This window comes from Aquarana catesbeiana, linkage group LG08 (genome assembly GCF_042186555.1).
Source record: "Aquarana catesbeiana isolate 2022-GZ linkage group LG08, ASM4218655v1, whole genome shotgun sequence".
In the NCBI taxonomy this organism is placed as follows: Eukaryota; Metazoa; Chordata; class Amphibia; order Anura; family Ranidae; genus Aquarana; species Aquarana catesbeiana.
The window spans coordinates 55,251,534-55,273,549 of record NC_133331.1 but is presented as its reverse complement, the minus strand read 5'-3'; positions in this window follow the sequence as shown (position 1 = coordinate 55,273,549).

The following is a 22,016-nucleotide window of genomic DNA, read 5'->3' as shown; positions in this document are numbered from 1 at the left end:
TTCCTGAGAACACTACCTTGGAGGTCCTTTTCCTCAATTTAGCTCCTAAGTCCCTAAAATCGTTCTTTAGGACACTCCATCTGCCTCTGACTTTGTCATTGGTGCCAACGTGCACCATGACAGCCGGGTCTTCCCCAGCCCCTCCCAGTAATCTGCTTTGATCTAAACCATTCCATTGTAGCTCTGGCTGTATGTTTAGGGTTGTTGTCCTGCTGGAAGGTGAACCTCCGCCCCAGTCACAAGTCTTTTGCAGACTCTAACAGGTTTTCTTCTAAGATTGCCCTGTATTTGGCTCCACCCATCTTCCCATCAACTATGACCAGCTTCCCTGTCCATGCTGAAGAAAAACATCCCCAAAACATGAAGCTGCCACCACCATGTTTCACGGTGAGGATGGTGTGTTCAGGGTGATGTGCAGTGTTTTGTTTTCTGCCACACATAGTGTTTTGCTTTTAGGCCAAAAAGTTAAATTTTGGTCTCATCTGAACAGAGCACCTTCTTCCACATGTTTGCCGTGTCCTCCACATGGCTTCTTGCAAACTGCAAAAGGGACTTCTTATGACTTTCTTTCAACATTGGCTTTCTTCTTGCCACTCTTCCATAAAGGCCAGATTTGTGGAGAACACGACTAATAGTTGTCCTGTGGACAGATTCTGTCACCCTATAATAGGCAGTGTGTTAAAAGGAGAAAAAGTTGTGGGACCATAACAGGAAGTACCTGAAAAGAAACCTTTGAGGCAGGATTACCAGGAATTATTTTAAGCCCGGGTTCACACTACAACGGGCTGCGGATCGCACAGGAGCGCTGTGCGTCCCTGTTCCCCGTTTCAGGGATGAATCAGGGCCCATTCTATGCCTGAATTCGGCCCTGAAACGGAGCCAAAGACGCACAGCGTTTTTGTGCAGTGCGCTCCGCAGCCGCCCCGGAGATATGTGAACCGGCTCCATAGGGAGCCAATCACATTCTCCTGCTATGCGAATTAGATGTGCGGAAATGCACATTTAATTCGCATAGGTGTAAACCCGGGCTTAAGGAAGCTTTAGATTTACAAAGATGAACATGACCTTTGTAATAACATTAACGTGATACAGCTTATATGAGTTTTTAGCTTTTGGGTTTATGTTTACTTTAACCACTTCATTACCAGGCACTTTCGCCCCTTCCTGCTCAGGACAATTTTCAGCTTTCAGCGCTGTCACACTTTGAATGACAATTGCGCGGTCATATAACACTGTACCCAAATAAAATTTTTATCATTTTCTTCCCACAAATAGAGCTTTCTTTTGGTGGTATTTGATCACCTCTGCGGTTTTTTATTTTTTGATAAACAAACTAAAAAATACCACAATTTTTGAAAAAAAAAAAGTTTTTCTTAGTTTTTGTCATAAAATTTTGTTTTCTCCTGCACTGATGGGCACTGATGAGGCGGCACTGATGGGCACTGATGAGTTGGCAGTGATAAGGTGGCACTGATGGGCACTGGTGAGGAGGCACTGATATGTAGAATTGATGGGCACTGATAGGTGGCACTGATATGCAGCACTGATGGGCACCAATAGGCGGCACTGATATGCAGCACTGATAGGCGGCACTGATGGGCACTGACAGGCAGCTGTGATGGGCACTGACAGGTGGCTGTGATAGGCACTGACAGGCGGCACTAATTGGCACTGATAGGTGGTACTGATTGGCACTGATAGGTGGTACTGATTGACACAGACAGGTGGCACTGATGGGCAGCACTGATGATGAGGTACTGATGTGTTAATTACAGGTGTTACTGCTGGGCACTGTGGTGGATAATGATTGGCACTGTGGTGGGCACTGATTGGCATTGTGGTAGGCACTTGAAGGGTTTTTTATTGGGGGAATGCTGGGCACTGATTGGTAATGTTTTTTTGCACATCTGAGGGGGCTGTGCTGATAATCAATGTGCTGATTATCAGCACAGACCCCAGCTCTGACAGGGAGAGCCGCCGATCGGCTCTCCCTGTCAGCGCGAACCGAGGAATACAGTTTACCGGCACTTCCTGGTTCACGCTGTGATCAGCTGTGATTGGTTACAGCTGATCACGTGGTAAGAAGCCTCTGACAGAGGCTTCTTATCACGATCGGAGATGCGTTGTGTCAGACTGACATGCTGCACTCGCGATCGCCGCGCTGCGCGCCCCCGAACAGAGCCATTTCCCGGCCGTCAATCTGCTAAAGGCCGGGCAGGAAGTGGTTAATCATGGCATATCTTTATAATGACTTTGAACATTACCTAAGTTACTTATTTCAAAGTTGTCTCTTCTAATGAGGGAAACAAGCTCAAATTTTTGAAACTTTAGTGGGGAATTCCATTTATTTGTTTATTTAACCAGTTAAGGACCGCCCGCCGCATTTGTTCCGTGGCAGGTTGGCTCTCCAGCACGAATCGCCGTCATTGTAGGTCGGCCCGTGCAGGTGCAGTTGCTGGCGGGTGTGCCCCCGCTGCAAGCTGTGGGAGCGTGCCCACGGGTCTGGCGGACTCGATGTCTGCCAAGGACCCACGATCATCTAGTACAGAGGCAGAATGGGAATCTGCCTTTTTAAACAAGGTGGATCCCCATTCTGACAGGAGAAATAAAAGAGATCCACTGTTCCCAGTCTAAAGGAGCAGTGATCTCTGTCATGTCCCAGGCAGCCCATCCCCCTACAGTTAGAACACACCCAGGGAACATAGTTAACCCCTTGATCGCCCCATAGTGTTAACCCCTTCCCTGCCAGTGTCATTTTTACATTGATCAGTGCATTTTTATATGTAATAATGTCACTGGTCCCCAAAAAGTGTCAAAATCGCAGATCGCCGCCATAACCAGTAGAAACAATAAAAAAAAAATCAAAGTCTCTAAATCTATCCCACAGTTTGTAGACTCGATAACTTTTGCGCAAACCAATCAATAGACGCTTATTGCAATTTTTTTTTACCAAGAAGAATATATATATTGGCCTAAATTGATGAATAAATTTGTTTTTTTTATATTTTATTTTTTTAGATTTGTATTATAGCAAAAAAGTAAAAAAAAAAAAAAAAATTGTCGCTGTTTGTTTGTTTATAGTGCAAAAAATAAAAACCGTAGAGGTGATCAAATACCACCAAAAGAAATCTCTATTTGTGGGGAAAAAAAGGACATCAATTTTGTTTGGGTACAGTGTCGCACGACCGCGCAATTGTCAGTTAAAGCGGCACAGTGCCATATCGCAAAAAATGGCCTGGTCATAAGGGGGCAAATCCTTCCGGTCCTTAAGTGGTTAATCCAGTTGCAGCTTTTGAACACTTACTGTAGTTATTCCAGTTTATTATATTTGCAATTTATTCTTTATCACTGCGCTGTGCCCAAAACTGCTGTAAGTATTCCAGATGAGGTTCTACCAGTAGGTTATACTGGGGCCATACACTACAGAATGGTACTCCTGCGCTGCCACTTGTGAAAAATAAATAAATATGCTCTAATCAATCAATAACTGTTAACACATTCATAAAGATGGTAAATATACATATAATAAATAATTCATGAAAACTTAGCTTTAGTGGGACTATCGAGCTTTGTCTCTTCATAAATTATTCATTATATGTATATTTACCATCTTTATGAATATTTGGGTTCGATTAATAAGAGAAGGTACTAACATCCATGGATTTGTGTTAGTATATAGTGCTTTTAGATTTACCACTTCAGCCCCAGAAGATTTGGCTGCTCAATGACCAAGCCATTTTTTGCGATATGGCACTGCATCGCTTTAACTGACAACTGCGCAGTCGTGCGACATTGTACCCAAACAAAATTGACGTCTTTTTTTTTTCCACAAATAGAGCTTTCTTTTGGTGGTATATGATCATCTCTGCGGTGTTTATATTTTGTGCTATAAACAAAAAAGAGCAACAATTTTGAAAAAAAAAACAATATTTTGTACTTTTTGCTATAATAAATATCCCCAATTAAAAAAAAAACTTCTACATATTTTTGGTAATAAAAATCACAATAAGCATATATTGATTGGTTTGCGCAAAAGTTATAGCATCTACAAAATAGGGGATAGATTTATTCCAGAAGATTTGGCTGCTCAATGACCAGGCCATTTTTTGCGATATGGCACTGCATCGCTTTAACTGACAATTGCGCGGTCGTGCGACATTGTACCCAAACAAAATTGACGTCTTTTTTTTTCCACAAATAGAGCTTTCTTTTGGTGGTATATGATCATCTCTGCGGTATACACTGATACACTGGCAGGGAAGGGGTTAACACTAGGGGGCAATTAAGGGGTTAACTGTGTTTCCTAGTGTGTGTTCTAACTGGGGGGAGGGGGAGGGGACTGACTATAGGAGATGACAGATCGTGGTTCCAAGCTATTAGGAACTCACGACCTGCATCTCCTCTCCTCACAGAACACATCTTTGTTCTGCCTCACAGGCCGCGATCACGCATGGCCAGCGGTCATCATGACCGCCGATCACGAGCATCGGCACTCACGCAGTGCAGCGGGCTCGCGCGCCTACTATCTTGCTTAAAGGAGCCGATGTACAGCTATGACGGTTCGCGGGATCGTGCTGACCTGCCACAGTATAAAGACGGCAGCTGGTCGGCAAGTGGTTAAACACAATTGTGGATTGTCACCATTGTAATGTATAAACAAAGCGGTATGATCTATACCTGACATGAGTCATTCTCCCCATCCCCTGATGAAGTCAAGTGATTAGTGACGCAACACATTGAGCAGAGCCAGGTGACGTCTTTGCGGTACCGAAAGTGAAACATCATATGGATATCCCTGGAGATTAATTTTGAATGTTTTGCTCACTGCTTTTATCCTGTGAATGTATTACTCTGAATAAATTCATTTTATCTGGGAAGACTACACTAAAGTGGTCTGTGACAAACCCAACCGGGACAGGGGCTTTTGAAGGAGACTAGTGGCTAGCCTTCTACCCAGTAATTATGGCCCATGAAGGAGACTGGGGATTTTGTCTGCTTCTCCCGGTCAGAGCATGGTAAAGAGCTCAGTTCAGCATCTGATCCCATGGAGAGAACAGATCATTCTCTAATGATGGACAACAACGTGATGAACACTAAAAGCGCGACTTGGATTAATTCTCCGAATAAGGGCAATAAGGCTTCCCTTCTGGAGTAGATGGAAAGCTGTATAATTGATCTTGTACAGGTTAATGGTCAGAGGAAATATGGTGGCCCTCCTGCAGACTGAGTTGGAGAAGCTCCTCCACTTGGAACACAAATATTTATCAACAATCTTTCTCAAGAAATCTATGAAGATAAATTGATTCCACTTATTCAGACTGCTGGAACATTGTATGAGTTTTGTCTTGTTAATTTGGCTTGTAGGAGGAGTTGGTTAATGAGGTTTGGAAAGCCCTGGGTCTTCTATCTGGGGAACTGGTGCCGAACTGTCTGGATGGGCACTGACCTGCGTCACCTAGGCTTGTCTAGGTGACTAGTTGTTAATTAGCTTACTGTTAAGTGGATCACTGTTAGCTGGTCATTAGATGTGCTGTTAGATGTACTGATGGTATTATTGTTTACAGTTTGCATGCTTTAGGATAATGTGATCAAGCTCTTATCTGATTTTGTGTGTTAAATATTCTGTACGAAATGCATCTCGGAAATTTAATTACATATGGCAGCCCTGGCTGGACTCCCCTGGACTGGCACCCCCACAATTAATTATGCATAGATTACTACAGGTTTAGAGAGCACTGATTAACAGGTGTGATAGTGGGTGTATTCATATTTGGCCTCAATGAAAATGTTCCTATTCGAGCAGACCAGGAGCAGGGTTTTTGGTTAGATGGCCAGTTGGTCGTCTGGTTGATGTGTTGGGTAGGAGAATTTTGATTCTCTCGCACAACACGGTTTTTCTCTATATTAATGCAAAAATCTATTTGATGCCACTGTTGTAATAATTTCTATTTGCATGATGCACACTTGGACAAGATGACATTTTTGATTCTGATGTTATAATTTATACTGTGTCATTTTTAATGCTTTGTTGCATGATATGTATTTTGTCTCTGGTGGCTCAATAAACAAATTTTTTGATTAAAAAAAAAATATATATATATATTCTGTACGAGTTCACAATGAAGAAGTTCCAGTTTGCACCTAGGTTGGTGTCGTCTAGTTCTTGGGTGCAATGCTCAGTTACCTGGTTCCTGGTTCCAGAGTGGAGAAAGATGTATCTTGGCAGAGGCACCCATGCTGGGTACCAGGTGGTCCTTTTTTATTTTGAGCATTTTTCAGCTAAGAAATGGGCAGCTTAGCCCCTTAAAGGGGAATGCACCTTCGCTGACTGGGGAAAAGTATAGAGGGGTGAAGGTGTCCTTGAGCTCATGTGTTACCCTGGATGAAAGGGGTTATGCGCACTTGACCTGTAGTATTTATGGGTCCATAGCCAAAGGTGAGGGTACACTTTGCACAGAGGTGGATCAAGCTTTATTGGAGGTTTGCGGTGCAGCACTGCAGTTGTGGTATCACAAGTTTGATATATCACCATTTGAAAAGTAGTAAAGGGATTGTCTTTGAAATCACAAATACACATCTTCCTTAAACTGTCACATATTTTATTGATGGGCTCTATATTGTTGTATATTTCTTAGTATTTTGTGTGAGATTGCCTATTTTATTTGCACTTCTTTGCTAATAGTCAAGCAGCAGCGGCACCATTTTCGTTATGCATATACAGGGGCCATACTATGCATCGTACTATACATCCCGCCCCTTGTCTCCCTTTACATCCGTAATATTACTTACTTTTCCAGCTACCTCCTGGCACAGAGTGCTGCTGTGGCTCATTTTGTACGTAGGTGTCGTAGGTTGATGTTTTTCCAAGCTGAATATCTGAGATTGTTTATGGAAACTTTAATTCTAAATAACCAAAGAGCTGTGCAGCATTATAAATTTACGAGTTCTTGCAACGCCTCTGACTGTTCAAAGACTCTTTCATTGCTGCTATCAATATGTAAGGCTCCATTAAAATGTATCTTGAAAGTTGTAACGACTACTTTGCTTTAAGTTTGCAGGTGTTGAGATTCCTGTTATGGGGAAACTCCAGCCAACAAACACAAAGACAAAAATGTAACTGCATTTAAAGAAATGTTGTGGATATGTTGTTGAATTATTGTACACACACTATATGGCCAAAAGGTTGTGGACACCTGAGTATCAAACCTATAGGGGATTGTCAGACATCCCATTCAAAACCGTGGACGATTGGAGTTGCAAAAAGTTAACTGTGCTTATGGAACTGTTATATAGACAGTAATACCTCGAATTGCAAGTAACGTGGTTTACAAGCGCTTCGCAATACGAGCAATTTTTTAAAAAAATCCTGACTCGATTTGTGAGCATTGTCTCGCAAGACGAGCAGGATTCAAGCCTCTGGGGTGTACAGTACTGCATGTGGCCAGAGGTACGGCGGCGCCAGTGATGCTCAGAGACGATCCGTTACCGAGTGTCTCTGAGTGTCTCCGGAAGTCTCTGAGCAGCTCCGAGTGGTCTCCGAGTGTCTGCGATGCTCCACACCTCTGGCCACATGCAGTGCTTCATACACCAGCAGTGGCACTGGAGCGGATTATCTGAGTTTTCATTGACTCCTATGGGGAAAATCGCTTTGATATACGAGTGCTTTGGATTATTCTGGAATGAATTATGTCATAATCCAAGGTACTAATGTAATATAGTTGGAATGTTCTACATACACTATATGGCCAAACGTTTTGGACACCTTATATGAGCTTGCTGGACATCCCATTTAAAAACCATAGCCATTAATATGGAGCTGTTCTGCTCTGGGACTAGAACATCCTCCACTCTTCTGGGAAGGTTTTTTTACAAACATCGTGTCCATTTGTAAGCTCAGATATTGATGGTGGATTGAGAAGACCTGGCTCGCAACTGGAATTCCAATTCATCCCAAACATGTTCAGCAGGGTTGAGGTCAGTAGGGTTGGGGTTTTGTACACAGGAGCATGGTCATGATGGAACAAAAAAAAAGGGTCTTCCCCAAACTGTTACCAGACCTGAACCCTACTGAATGTCAAAGGTGTTTGGGACTTCCTCAACCTGTTACTGTGTAAATGTCTTTATATGCCATATAATTAACAGGAGACTTCACGGGAAACACCTAAACTTAATTGTTGTTAAGTGGGGAGGGGGGTACATACTTTGGGCCATATAGGTACAGTATGTGATAATCAGGTGCCCATGAACCTTTGGTCATATATTATATATGTAAGCTGTTTTACCTGTCAAAAGATTTGTAATACAATTAAACCGTTTTGAAGATTCACATATCTCTACAACACTGCACAGTCAGGGGGGTAGGATCATTATTTGCTGCACCTTTGTGGTTTCTTGTGCCACCAGCCAGCTCTCTGTGTCCTGCGAAGGAGCATTATTAGATGCTGTGGTCCTCTTAGTGGTCTTTCCTCCTGTAAACATCCTAAATACCTACCCCTCCAAACCCAAGTGGCTAAAATCTATTTGATTGACAGTACTGTGCAATTCAGTTGAGCCATATTGGTTCATGGTGTAGTACCTCCAATGTTGCCATGTTGCCAAATTTTCCTGAAGAGGGGTTTGTGGGAAGATTATATAACAACAGTATCTAGGTAGTTATACTAGCTGTATGTTAAAGCAAATTTAAAGTCTATCTAAGCCCAAACTTTTCTTTTTAGTTTTGGATGCAGTGGTGAGGCGTTAGAACCCCTGTTGGGTATTTCTTGCTGGGTGTAGAAGAAAGGTTTGATTTTTTAAAACAGTAAGTGTTTTTAGTCAGGTCTTGACCAGCGTAGAGGGAATGATTCTTCCAGGAGTGGAGGACGAAGGTTGTCTCTTTGCTCAAAAAAAGACCTAGTGCACAAGGCACAGTATAACCCCTCAGGATTTTAAATGACAGACCATATGTGAAGTAGAAATATAAATGTTTATTACACACAATTTTAATATAATAACATACAAGTATCAAAAAAATGTTTGAGGAAACATTAAAAAGACAAAATGGACATAAAACTTAGCTGCCCTGGAGAAACATAGTGGGCTAGCATAGACGAATGCCACAAATGATGCCTGACATGTTTCGGACAAGAGTGTCCTTCTTCAAAGGCTTATTGTCACATAAATAGGTATGCAGTCTTTCTATAATATAGATAAATCAAATATTAGTACAAATAATATAATACAAAAAAATATTATTTAATCATTGGAATTGCACGCAACTCTGAGTGAGAATCCAAAATGTCAAGTTGTCACCAGAACAGGAGTAGAGGGAAAATCTTTCAATGGGGATACTTGTTCCAGTGACAACTGTCTAAGAGGAGGCTTCTTCTTTTTTGAGAGATTTCCTGTCACTTGAAGTGTCTACATTACAGGGAGTATAGGAAAATCCCCTCAATGAAACACAGATTACAAAAAACAAAACAAGGAAAAAAAAAACATTTTCTACTATATTCAGGAGGGGCAACTGTACCACCTTATTGCAGACACCGGACCTCTTATGCCCCCCCTGCAGGGCTGCCGCCTTCTCCTCTGAGGGCGTTGCAGGAGGACCCGTTCTAACATTTATGCTCCCATCCATCTGCTGTCTGAGTGGCCCTGTGTGCTCCTTTTCCCCGCAGTGCTGCCAGCTGTGGGGGAAAGGGGCACACAGGAAGACTGTGTTTATTATAATTCAGTTTGTGAATGAATGGAAGGCATTGGAGCGCTTTCTAATCATTCATCTGTGCAGCTGAGGCTGCAGAGAAAGGGACTGATGAGTCAGTCCTCAGTCTCTTTCGCTATCTCAAAAGTGAGACATCAGGAATCTGTTTAGACCCCTGATATTTCACCAAAGCCCCCCCCCCCCCAACAGGGCAGTAAAAAAATTTAAATAATTAAATAAATAAAAAAGTAAAAAAAAATGTAAGCATTTCATTTGCTTGGACCTCTGTCTTTGTTGTTGATGGAGCATTCTCTTCACTTTTTGTTTTGTAAAATGTTGACGGCAAAACAGGAAGTGAGGGTAAAAACCAGAAAGATGATCTTAACCTTTTCCACTCTATCCAAAACTAGAAACCTTTTTTAGGCTTAACATACAATTTCATTTTTGATTAAGGCTAAAGCTGGAGTTGAGATATGGACCAATATAAGTATGTATGTGCTATAGCTGTCGGTAACAATCCTTTATTATTGGTGCCATTGGGAGGAATAGTGCCGCACTGTTGGTGTCAGTGGCAGAAATTATGCCCCATTGTTGGTGTGAGTGGCAAGAATAGTGCCGCAAGGGCCAGATAAAGGTAAGCAAAGGGCCGCATCCTGCCTTGGGGCCACAGTTGGGAGACCACAGCTCTAGAAGCTGGAAATCAGTGTAGTAGGCACCGCTCCACTAGCTTCCGGGTCCCATGTTGAGCGTCTACCCTTCTGCTTCCTGAACAAAGGAGGTTGGCCGCTCAGCATAGGCAGCATTTAGGAAACACTTTGCATTTTTTACGTTGTAAAATTGTTAAAATTGTATATTGAAGTTTTACAAAACCAGTAAATAAATCAAGAAGAATTAACACATGGTCAGCCACATGAAATAGCCACTATAGTAACAAGAAAAAAAGGATAGAAAACTGCGCTCTATGACTATAGATAGCAGCTGGCACTCACTAGACATATAGTGCAAATATGTAAACAATAAATAATAGTGCAGCGCTCAACATTGTGTATGAGTGTGAAGGAATGATAAATGCAATCAACAAGTGTTAAAATCAACTGAGAAGACAAATAAAAAATTAAGCCGATATAATACATATACATTTCCAAAATGTAAAGTCCGTCAACAGAAACTGAAGTGATGAAAAAAGTGATATAATAAATAACACCCAAAGTACATGAATGCATGGATGATCAATAAAAAAGGAAAAAATAGTAAAAAAAATAGTCCACCATGAAATTGAAATCCTTGAAGTGAAAGTGAAGACACCCATGTAAGGGCACAGTAGAATAAAACACTTCTCCCTTAATGTGTGATCCAACACCATAGAGTAAAATGGGCACGCTTACCAGAGAATGTGGACTCATATACTGGTGTGTAATGAGTCAAGCAAGCATATGTGAGGTAATACCTCAACAATGACCAGCTGTATTGGATGGATAGTATGTGATCACCCCATCACCGTCTAGATAGAGAAGTTTCAATTTAAACTAACAGACTCCCAATGCACAGCAGACATCAATAAGAAAAGCCGCTCCCGGACCTGGATCAGCTTGAAATAAAGTGAAGCCACAGATGCACCGGCGGGGTATACAGCAGCCTATGGCTCTTAAATGAATTTAAGAATTTTAGATTGAAGTTGCGCTATATACATTTTCAAAGGCATTGAACAAAATAGATAGAGTAATTTAGGCAGTACCATCATTTTGACTGCGTTTACCCTCTCAAGCCACTGAAACACTTTGCATTTTGTGTGTTCTCTGAATGAAGAAGGTGGCGTCGTGACGTCACCACCCTGACTCTGCACCTCGTCCAATCAGAGAAGGCTTTGCATTCATTAAGAAAATACAAAAAGGGTTCCCTGAATGGAGTCTGTGCTGAGCAAACGTCTTCGTGTGTTTACTATGTAGCAAGGCAACCACACGGCATGGGACCTGGAAGGTAGAGAAGTTGTGCCTACTACAGTGATTACTAGCTTCCATGAGTTTGGTACATACATACTAATACTGGCCTAAGCTGGGCCAATGTAACAAATAAAAAAATTGTCATACTTAAACTTCAGCTTTAAGAGATTTTCATGTTCTTTTCTTGGCACCAAACTTCATGCGCCCAACCAATGCCAATTCTACTGCCACCAAACTGATTGAGCCCATGTTGCAGGATTCATGGTGTTAGAAGAAGAAGCACATTTGAGGAATGCTTGCTTCTACAGTTTTGCTTTGGTATATATACTCCAGATATTCCATCGTTATTAGCCATGGGGCTTTGATCTCTAGTGGAATGTTGTGGGCGATGCCCGTCAGGATACAAACAGAACATACAAGTCTGTAAATCCGTTCTACAGACAAAATATTAGCAGGCTCGGAACCTGCACACAAGTAGACAAACGTTGGGATGAATGTGCTCTAGGACGTTCGAGGAAGGATCTGTCAATATTGCCATTTGCACCATAAGCTTGATAGGTGAAGGCAAACAGCTTCAGAAGCAGCGCCAAAGGCAGACTCGCGGAGCACAAAATCCGTCATCTTAAGACATTAATGATCAGTGTAGGATGTTCTAACTTCTGGCAACACGGCTGACCCAACTCCAGTAATACATGTATTTTCTTAGATGTTCCTCGACTGAAGAAATGCACATATCTGAGAAACCTTTACTTCTTACAACCTAACACTTTTTTTCCCCTGATCAACCAAGCCCCGTTTTAAGCTATGATCTTGCTACTTCCCTTTAACCTAAGACCGAAGTGCTACGCTTGCGTGCTAGTATATTTTTATATATAAAGACAGGTGATTGGAACTGCGCAGTCTCCAGAATAATAAAAAAAAAAACAACAAATCAAAACATGACTTTTGTAAAAAGAAAGTGGCATGATGGCATAGAGCTTCAGGTATGGATGTTGGGGATTAGGGATAAACTAAGACAAAATGACTTATATGGAGCTAGAGGAACTCTAACCTGATTGTCATTGTAATGAGTTTTATGGGAAGGCAAACCTTTGATTCTTCTCTTTAGAAAATATTGCTATTGTTACTTCCCAAAAAAAGGGTTTGCAGAAGAGGTCTGGAGTTTTTTTACTTTAAAGTCGGGATTCAGCTTAGACTTTTTTTTTAGTAGGAAAGAATCAAGACCTCTGGAAGTTTTTTACAGCTGTCTTTGCTTTTGATGGGGAGATTTGCCCCAAGTTCCAGAAGAAAGATGGCACGATAAGAGCCAAACCACAAATGCGTTCAAGGAAATTTGAATTGTTTATTCAAAAATCTAAAAAAACACCAACACGTTTCGGGGGTCGGAACACTCCTCTTTCACCAGGACTTGGAGGCTATATATATTCTTTTAGGGACTCAAATAATGTATCCTGAAAACTGAGTTTATATGAAGTTTGTGTATATTTTTTATTTTTGCTGGGTCCATTTTGGATACTTTATCACTCATTCAAACTCCACCAGGGCATCCTGGCCAATCAGTGGCTTATCAGTCAATAATGGGGTCGATTAGAGGCTTCTTTTCCCTCTGAAGACCCACCTCTAGAGTTATAAGGTTAATTATGGTCATTTCGAGGAGGGGTGCTGCGAACCCCTCCGATTGCTGCAGACCCCATTGCAGCCTCCATACAGGGCTGTGGCAGTCTTTCAGATGTCCAGACAGTCCACCCAAATTCCACCACCACTGACTTCAATGTTAATGATTTTTTCCCGTTTGGGGGGACATGTTCAAGCAACCCCAGGGCAAGCAAAGATTACCCCAGACTTTATCTCAAATATTTACTTTTTGTCCCTCTATCTCATATGGCAGAACTGAACCATTCTGCATAATTTTGCATCATTTGTTACTCTAATACATACTTTTTTGCATCCTTGTTCAGGCAGGGTGATGTCATGGGAATTTAAATTTGTAAACTATTATTTTGTTGGTGTGTGCATTTTTAAACAGTTTGGCCGAACCATGACTGATTATGTTTTTCAGACACCTGCTCATCTTAAGTCAGAACAACATTATATAAATAAATAAAAATCCTGTGAGGACGTCATATGAAGTCCACCCAGGATGTGAGAGCTCCTGCTCGGTTTCCATTTGACAATAGGCTGGTTGGGAAGCAATTAAAGTTTATCTAAACCCAAGAATAAAAATGTAAAATATTGCAACGTGTCAGTCATTAAAGGAGTTGTAAAAGCAGAAAGTTTTTTATCTTAATGCATTTTATGCATTAAGATAAAAAACCTTTTGTGTGTAGCAGCTTTCCCAGCACCTCCCAATTACTTACCTGAGCCCCATCTCTGCCCAGCGATGTCCACGAGTGTCTAAGCCTTCCGGGGCACTCCTCCTGGTTGGCTGAGACACGGCAACAAGGTCATTGGCTCCCGCAGCTGTCAATCAAAGTCAGCCAGCCAATCAGGGGAGAGAGGAAGCGGGGCCAGGTCGGGGCTCCGTGTCTGAATGGATACACAGAGCTCTGACTCGGCTCGGGTGTCCCCATAGAGAGCTGCTGGCTGAGGGGGCATTCAATTGGAGGGAGGGGCCAGGAGCAGCAAAGAGGGACCCGAGAAGAGGAGGATCCGGGCTGCTCTGTGCAAAACCAACTGCACAGAGGAGGTAAGCATAATATGCTTATTTTTATTGTTTTTAAACAAGACTTTACAATCACTTTAATATTTATAAGTAAAGGAAAAAAGGGGAGGGAATACCGAGCTCTAACACAAAAAATTTAACTAAAACACAGCAGCAAATAATAATGTGAGACACACACATAAATCATAAAGAAAAAGGAAAAAAATAGCTGCGCTAACAGCGAAACATAGAATTAGTGATGAACCACTGCTGAATGGAAAATTGGTGATAAATAAACATATAAACACATATGTGACGTATCAAAAATATTACTGAAAATCACCCCAAAAATTATAATAAATTGAAAAGTCCCAACAATGAACAATGGGTAAAAAGTGTTGAATAATGTTCATGAATCACGTAATTGTGAATGTACAAATTGCATGGATTCAAATAAAATGGAATATAAATGTGCAATCTTCCACCACCAAAGTGTGCCAAACACCAAATGAATTGCGTGCTTACCAAAAGGCAAGCAACACGACCTTGCGGCTATACACCCAGCCAGGGCCTTTATCCACAGATATCCAGGGCAGCAGTTCAGATGGCATCAAACACAGGAGCAGTATGCAACCAATGGACCACTGGTAAGATTCAAAGGGGGCTCACGAATGGACATCAGGTGTCATCCAAAAATGAGAGAGAGGGAACTTTCCATAGTGTAATACTGGTATTACCATTTAATAAAGAAAAGTGAAAACACACTTACAAAAGTACAGTTAAAAACAGCGAGGATAGCCGGCCGGCTTGCGAATGCCCGTTCGCTCAGAAGAGAATAAAAGACAAAGGCTGGATGTATAGCCGCAAGCTTGTGTTGCTTGCCTTTTGGTAAGCGCGCAATTCATTTGGTGTTTGGAACACTTTGGTGGTGGAAGATTGCACATTTACTGTATATTCCATTTTATTTCAATCCATGCAATTTGTATATTCACAATTACGTGATTCATTGACATTATTCGACAATTTTATCCATTGTTGGGACTTTTCAATTTATTATAATTTTTGGGGGGATTTTCGGTAATAGTTTTGATACGTCATATATGTGTTTATATGTTTATTTATCACCAATTTTCCATTCAGCACTGGTTCTATGTTTTACTGTTAGCAAAGCTATTTTTTTCCTTTTACTTTAATATTCATAGTTCGTATACAATTTCTGCAAGTACAGAAACATACCTGTCAATCCTGCCAGAAATCCAGTGTCCTTGTAACATCTCACTCTATTCAGCCCTCACCAGTTGTCTTCTGTGAACTACTGACCCCTCCCCCCCCCCATGTTATGGAGATGAGAAAGGGTGGATGTGTTTGCAGTCCCAATCAGGAGACCAGCTTAGGGTGACAGAAATGCTGTTACAGAAATAAAATATATTGAGTGAGCGTTGTCTCCCTTGGACAGGAAGTGTGTTGCTGGCAGGATCACCAGATCAACTAATGCAGCCAGTACATTAAAGGGTAATGTGCAATATATTACCTTTTTGTTCTTGCGTTTAGATAATTTTTCATTTTACTTTTCCCATTGATTTGAGTGCATTTTGTCAAAATAGCAAATTTTGCCAAAATTTTCAACTTTTTATATTGGGACATTCAGTACATCGATCTATACTAGACTGGATTGTCCCCTTGGTCATTTTCTGCCATCACTCCTCTATATTTTGGGGAAATTAAAACTCTCAATTTAGGTGATCCCTATAGATAATGTGATGAAATAGCAGGCAGTGACTGGTACAGAGAGCAATTAATGATACAGATTCCATGTTTAAGCATCACCAGCTCTTTGTCGGCTTACAGAAGGAACCAGCCAAGCTTTATTCCCTGCAGGGTGGTAGTAAATTTTTTGACAGTGATATCAACGAAGCTGCTAAATTCCCCGCGCCTCTGTCCCCAAGGACCAGATAAATCCTTTCAATGTGTTTTTCTTTTTTTAATTTTATTTTTGCTCAGCATGTGCTGTAAATCCCCCCCCCCACCCCTCCTTCATGTAAGCCTTTGGATAGCTCTGATGCCGATTAACAAAACGTCCTCCAAGCCACAACGCCTCACACATTTGGCCGAATCAGAAAAGCACGCTTGGCTTCCACACAACACTGCAGATACTCTCTGTAATTAGGTAGCTTATGTTCTTTTTCATTTCCCTTGTACTAATCAGCCAGGCTCGGTCCCAGAATCATCATCCCTCTGTATTAACTGTCCCTGCCAAGTAGGCTTCGGTGTGCCGTGCTGTTGGCAAAGCCAGAGTAAGGATGGGGATGTTTAAAGTCTGTACGATCACTAAGATTCAGGATTTTTTTATCCTGTTGGGTAAATTTGTAGGTTCTAAGAATTATTGTATTTAATCTTATGAATGCAAAACTAGCATTACTAAGCAGCCCAAGGTACTGTAGGTACACTATATTGTCAAAAGTATTGTGACGCCTACCTTTACACACACATGAACTTTAATGGCATCCCAGTCTTAGTCCATAGGGTTCAATACTGAGTTGGCCCATCCCTTGCAGCTATAACAGCTTCAACTCTTCTGGGAAGGCTGTCCACAAGGTTTAGGAGTGTGTCTATGGGAATGTTTGACCATTCTTCCAGAAGCACATTTGTGAGGTCAGGCACTGATTTTGGATGAGAAGGCCTGGCTCGCAGTCTCCGACACATGTAAACACGCATTTTGTCAAGCATTCATTAGACTCTTTTGCTGCCAGAGCCATTTTTGTGTGTTTTGCAAAAATCATTTTAGATCTCAAGATTAGTCAAAACCCCCAAACATGATATATTTTCTGAAAGGAGTAAAATAGTGGTAGTTCTAATTTCCGAACTCACGTGATATTTACACAAGGCCAAAATTTCAGGAAAAAACACAATAATTTAATTTTAGGGCACAAAAAAAGCAATATATTATCCATTTTTTTGGTAAAATATAAAAGATGAGAAAACATCAAGTAAATAAATAGATATAAATAAAACCTACCACGCTAATCAGCCACAATAGCACCCCATAGCCTTTGAGAAAACCAGTTGCACACAACTCGTCAGTCGGGCAGTGACGTCATCACAAGGGCGGAGTTTAAGGACGCCATTATACACATTATAAGACACATTATTATACACATTATCTGTTTATAGTCTTCGAGCACTGTTGCACTTTAGGAATCATGCAACAATATGCTTAGTTTTGAATGGATGCTCGGTTTGCCAAAGCACTGTCCTCAAAGAGTGTGAGGAATTTTTAAAACAAAGGAAAAAGGCTAACTCTAGTTATTGTTAAAATGTTTCCTCCCCCCTCCTCCAACTTATTCTTCATACCCTATGTAAAAAAGATCTTTACTGTACTTATTTTTTAATCCGGTCTGGTCCGGTTACATGATCCAACAGCTCTGGCTCTCCTGTGTCAGTGAGCAGCTGCTGCAGGGGAGAGGCTGGGCCTTGAGAGCCTATGAGTGATGTCATGGCAGACCACCAACCAGAGCACTGTGTGCAATGCATTACAGGCCTCCTCCTCAGACCATCCAGAGCATTGTATGCATTAGAGGCCTCCTGAGACCACCGTCCAGAGCACTGTGTGCATTACAAGCCTCCTCGGACCATCCAGAGCACTCACTGTGCATTACAGGCCTTTTCAGACCATCCAGAGCACTGTGCAGCATTAAAGACCTCCTTAGACCCCCGTCCAGAGCACTGTGCATTACAGGCCTCCTCCTCAGACCATCCAGAGCACTGTATGCATTAGAGGCTTCCTGAGACCACTGCTCAGAGCACTGTGTGCATTACAGGCCTCCTCAGACCATCCAGAGCACTGTGCAGCATTAAAGGCCTCCTTAGACCACCGTCCAGATCACTGTGCATTACAGGCCTCCTCAGACCATCCAAAATGTGTAGTTTGTTCAAACCTTAATACCATAAATAATACCATGATATTAAATAATGCATTACAAATTAATTAAACCCATTCGATTTTAGTTGACTAAAATGTACTGGAGATTTTAGTTGACTAAAACTAAAACAATTGCAGATGACTAAAACCAAAATGGCATTTAAGTCAAAAGACTAAGATTAAAACTAAATTGACATTTGACACCAAAATTAACACTGGCGTAGTGTCTCCTGAAGCTTGTAGCTCAAAAAAAGTACACAAGGTTCTTTTGAACTACAAGTTCAAAGCATTTTTGGCCCCAATAAACTTTAAGGGCAAATCCCAAAAAGCAAGCCTATTTTGTGTTATCCCCCCCCACCTTAGTTACTAGTTTTCAATTGGCTAAAAATACCAGAAAAAAGCCTGTGAAACTGACCAAAGGCGCGCAGAAAAAATGTGAATGTAACCTTAGTGCCCCTTCAAAGTCCCACAATTACCTGTTAATCCTGCCAGTGAAGTCCACCTAATGCAGCTTCCTGTTATCGGGTGGTAAAGATGCTGCACTGCTCATGGTGGGTGCCGTTGGCTGGAGGGGGAGGAGAAGAGTGGACACTCGTCCGCTCTCCACCCCTTCTTCTTGGGAACCGAAAAGCGACATCTCTGACATCACTTTCGGGTCAAGCTCTCAGTGTCCCCGGCTAGCTCAGCCGGGAAATAATGTTTTGCAATGCGATGTGCATCTCAAAACATTCAGTGGAGTACAGGGGAGACATGCAGAGTCTTTTAGACCCTGCATATCTCAATAAAGAGAACCTGTCACCAAAAAAAGTTAAGTAAAAAAATGTTTGTTTTTTTTTTGCAAAAAAAAAAAAAGTTACACCCAAGCACATAAAATCTCCCCCCACCAAAAATGTTGAGGCCCCCCCACCTCCACATATACACACGCACTAACGTAAATGCATGCGTCGGGCGCCTACGCGTGAAAACATTGATTGTGACACATATGTTACATATCGCCGCGCACGCCAGAGTGAGAGCAATAATTCTAACACAAGACCTCCTCCGTAACACTAAACCAATACCCATAGGGGGCTTTTGAAGCGTTGCCTATAGAAAGTATAGGGTACTGAAGTTTGAAGCCATTTTACCGGCGCACAAAAATTTAAGGTTTGGCATGTTGGGTATCTATTTGCTCGGTGCAACATCGTCTTTTATATTTTACCAAAAATGTGGGTAATTTGTTGCGTTTGTTTGCCCTAAAGTTCACTGTTATGTCCCTTCGACACGGGGTCTCTCAGGGTGTTGCTAGCAATGCTGCCAGTATCCGCTCAGCAAGTTACACACAGGCTGGATGCACTTCTTAGCCAGGGAAGGGTTTATCACTCACTCAGAAAGCGATGTACATTCTTACATGAAGGAGTCATATACAACAGGTCTCCCTCTAAGTATCATGCTGCTGCTTCCCAGTCCCACACACACTGTGACTGATTTCCTGATACATCCCCTCCCCCAGCATGCATCTGGAGAAAGGGGTTATGGGTCACAGTGATTCTGCACAAACATTACACCTCCTCTTTTTCTCGAAGAAAAAAAATAATAAAACATAAAAAAAAAATATATAACAAAAGAACAAATACTCAACACATAAAATACTCAACACATAAAGAACAAGGCAAACAGGATCAGTTCAGCAAGTAGTATCTCCAACTCAGTTCTGTGGCTTTCGCAGCACTTCAGGAGCCCTTTGTCTCCGTTTCCTGACCTCTGATGTGTCCCGTAAGATTTCAGTGCTTTGCCAAAAAGTTGCCGAATCAGAAAAGAAAAGGAGTTTGATGTCTTTGGCGAGCAGACTTACGAAGTGGCAAAGGACTGGAAGGGATAGAGTCGGTCAAGGGTTCTGGAGATGTCAGTGGATGTCCAACAGACCAATCAGTCTCTGCGACTCCAGGCACATATCCGGACTCCTCAGGAATATGGTCACCAACCATTTCAGGGGTTGGTTGTAAACTTGTGGGATCATGCCAGACACCATGCCATATGTCACGAGTAGAGCCCTGAGTAGACTCTGGTGGTTGGTTAGAAAGAGGGTTCGGGTTTGACTCTAGTGGTCGGCAAATGCGCTTCCTCAATTGCAAAAGGTGTCGTCGAACATAAACGCCATTCTCCAGGCGAACAAGGTACATTCTTCTTCCAAGAGGTCCATCAATAATGCCAGGAAACCAATGAGGCAAAACTCTGTAATTCCTAAACCATACAAGATTACCGGCACGGAATCCAGGATGGCCTGGTGGAGGTGTTGGTGACTGTTCCTGTGGACGGACTAAATTAAGTTTGGTGCGGAGATGCCTGCCAAACATAAGAAAAGCAGAGGACAGCCCAGTAGTAGCGTGTTTTGTGTTTCGGTACATGGTCAAGAACTCCAGCAGCTTCTCCTCTGACAGTCCGACCTGGTCCAGAGTGGACAGTAAGTGCTTCTTAAATGTCTGCACAAACCGTTCTGCCAGCCCATTCGAGGCTGGGTGATAAGGAGCTGTTTTGTAGTGTTGGATGCTCAAGCCACTGAGGAAGGATTGAAACTCATGCGATGTAAATTGAGTTCCATTGTGTGAGACTATGGCTGTTGGCAAGCCATATTGAGCAAAGAGCTTCCTTAAGACTAGAATGGTAGCAGCTGAGGTAATAGAAATCATTTCAAATACCTCCGGCCATTTTGAATGTGCATCTACCACGATCAAATACATTTTACCCTGGATTGGGCCAACAAAATCAAGATGGAGTCTTGACCACGGGTCTGTCGGCCATGGCCAAGTTAAGAGGGTCCCTTTCTTTTGGGGTCGCTGAGCTTGACAGCACCCAGGACATTGAGCCACATAATCTTCAATTGCTGTATCCATCTGTGGCCGCATAGCTCTGGGCTCGCTGCTTCATGTGCACCAAGCCAGGATGGCCCGCATGCAGTATCCTTAGCATGGTTGGTTGCAAATACTGAGGTATAATCACTCTATTGCCCCACTGTAGGCGACCAGCATTAGTCACAAGCTCACATTTTCTGGCAAAGTACGGACGAAATTCACTTGGGACATTCTCTGGCCATCCAGCCTGAACATACTAAAATATCTGAGACAGGAAGGGATCTGTGGCTGTATGTCTGGCAATTAGGGAGGTGGACATGCAGGACCGTGGCCTGCGTACTTCCACTATGCGTATGTCTCTATGTGGGTGGTCTCCAATTGGCAATCTGGAAAATGCATCTGCATTGCCATGGGCCTCATGGAAGCGGTATCTGATAGAATAAGTAAAAGCTCCCAAGAATAAAGCGTACTTTGTAAGCGAGATGCGGTTGTAAAAATTCCTTTTTTTCGGTATAGTCAACAGAGGTTTGTGGTCAGTGATAAGTGTGAACGCCCGACCATAGATGTACGTGTGAAATTTTTTTGCGGCACATACAATGGCTAAAACTTCCTTGTCTCTCTGGGAGTTCTGCGCAGGTTAAAGACCTGGAAGCAAAAGAAATGGGGCGCTCCATGCCATCTGGCATGACATGGGAAAGCACAGCACCCAGTCCATAAGGCGAGGCGTCACAAGCCAAGGTAAAGTGTTTCTTTAAATGGTAGTGGACCAGAACTTGAGAGGACAGAATGAGCTCTTTAGAAAGCCGAAAAGTTTCTTTACATTTGTCTGTCCATATCCATTTAGCTCTTGCATCCAGTAAGGGATGTAACAGGTAGAGCTGGTGTACTAGGTTCGGCAAGAAACAGTGGTGGTAATTTTGGAGGCCAAGGTAGGACCTGAGCTGTGTGACATTCTGGGGAGTAGGGGCATGGGTAAGGGCTTTAACCTTTTCTTCAGTAGTGTGTAACC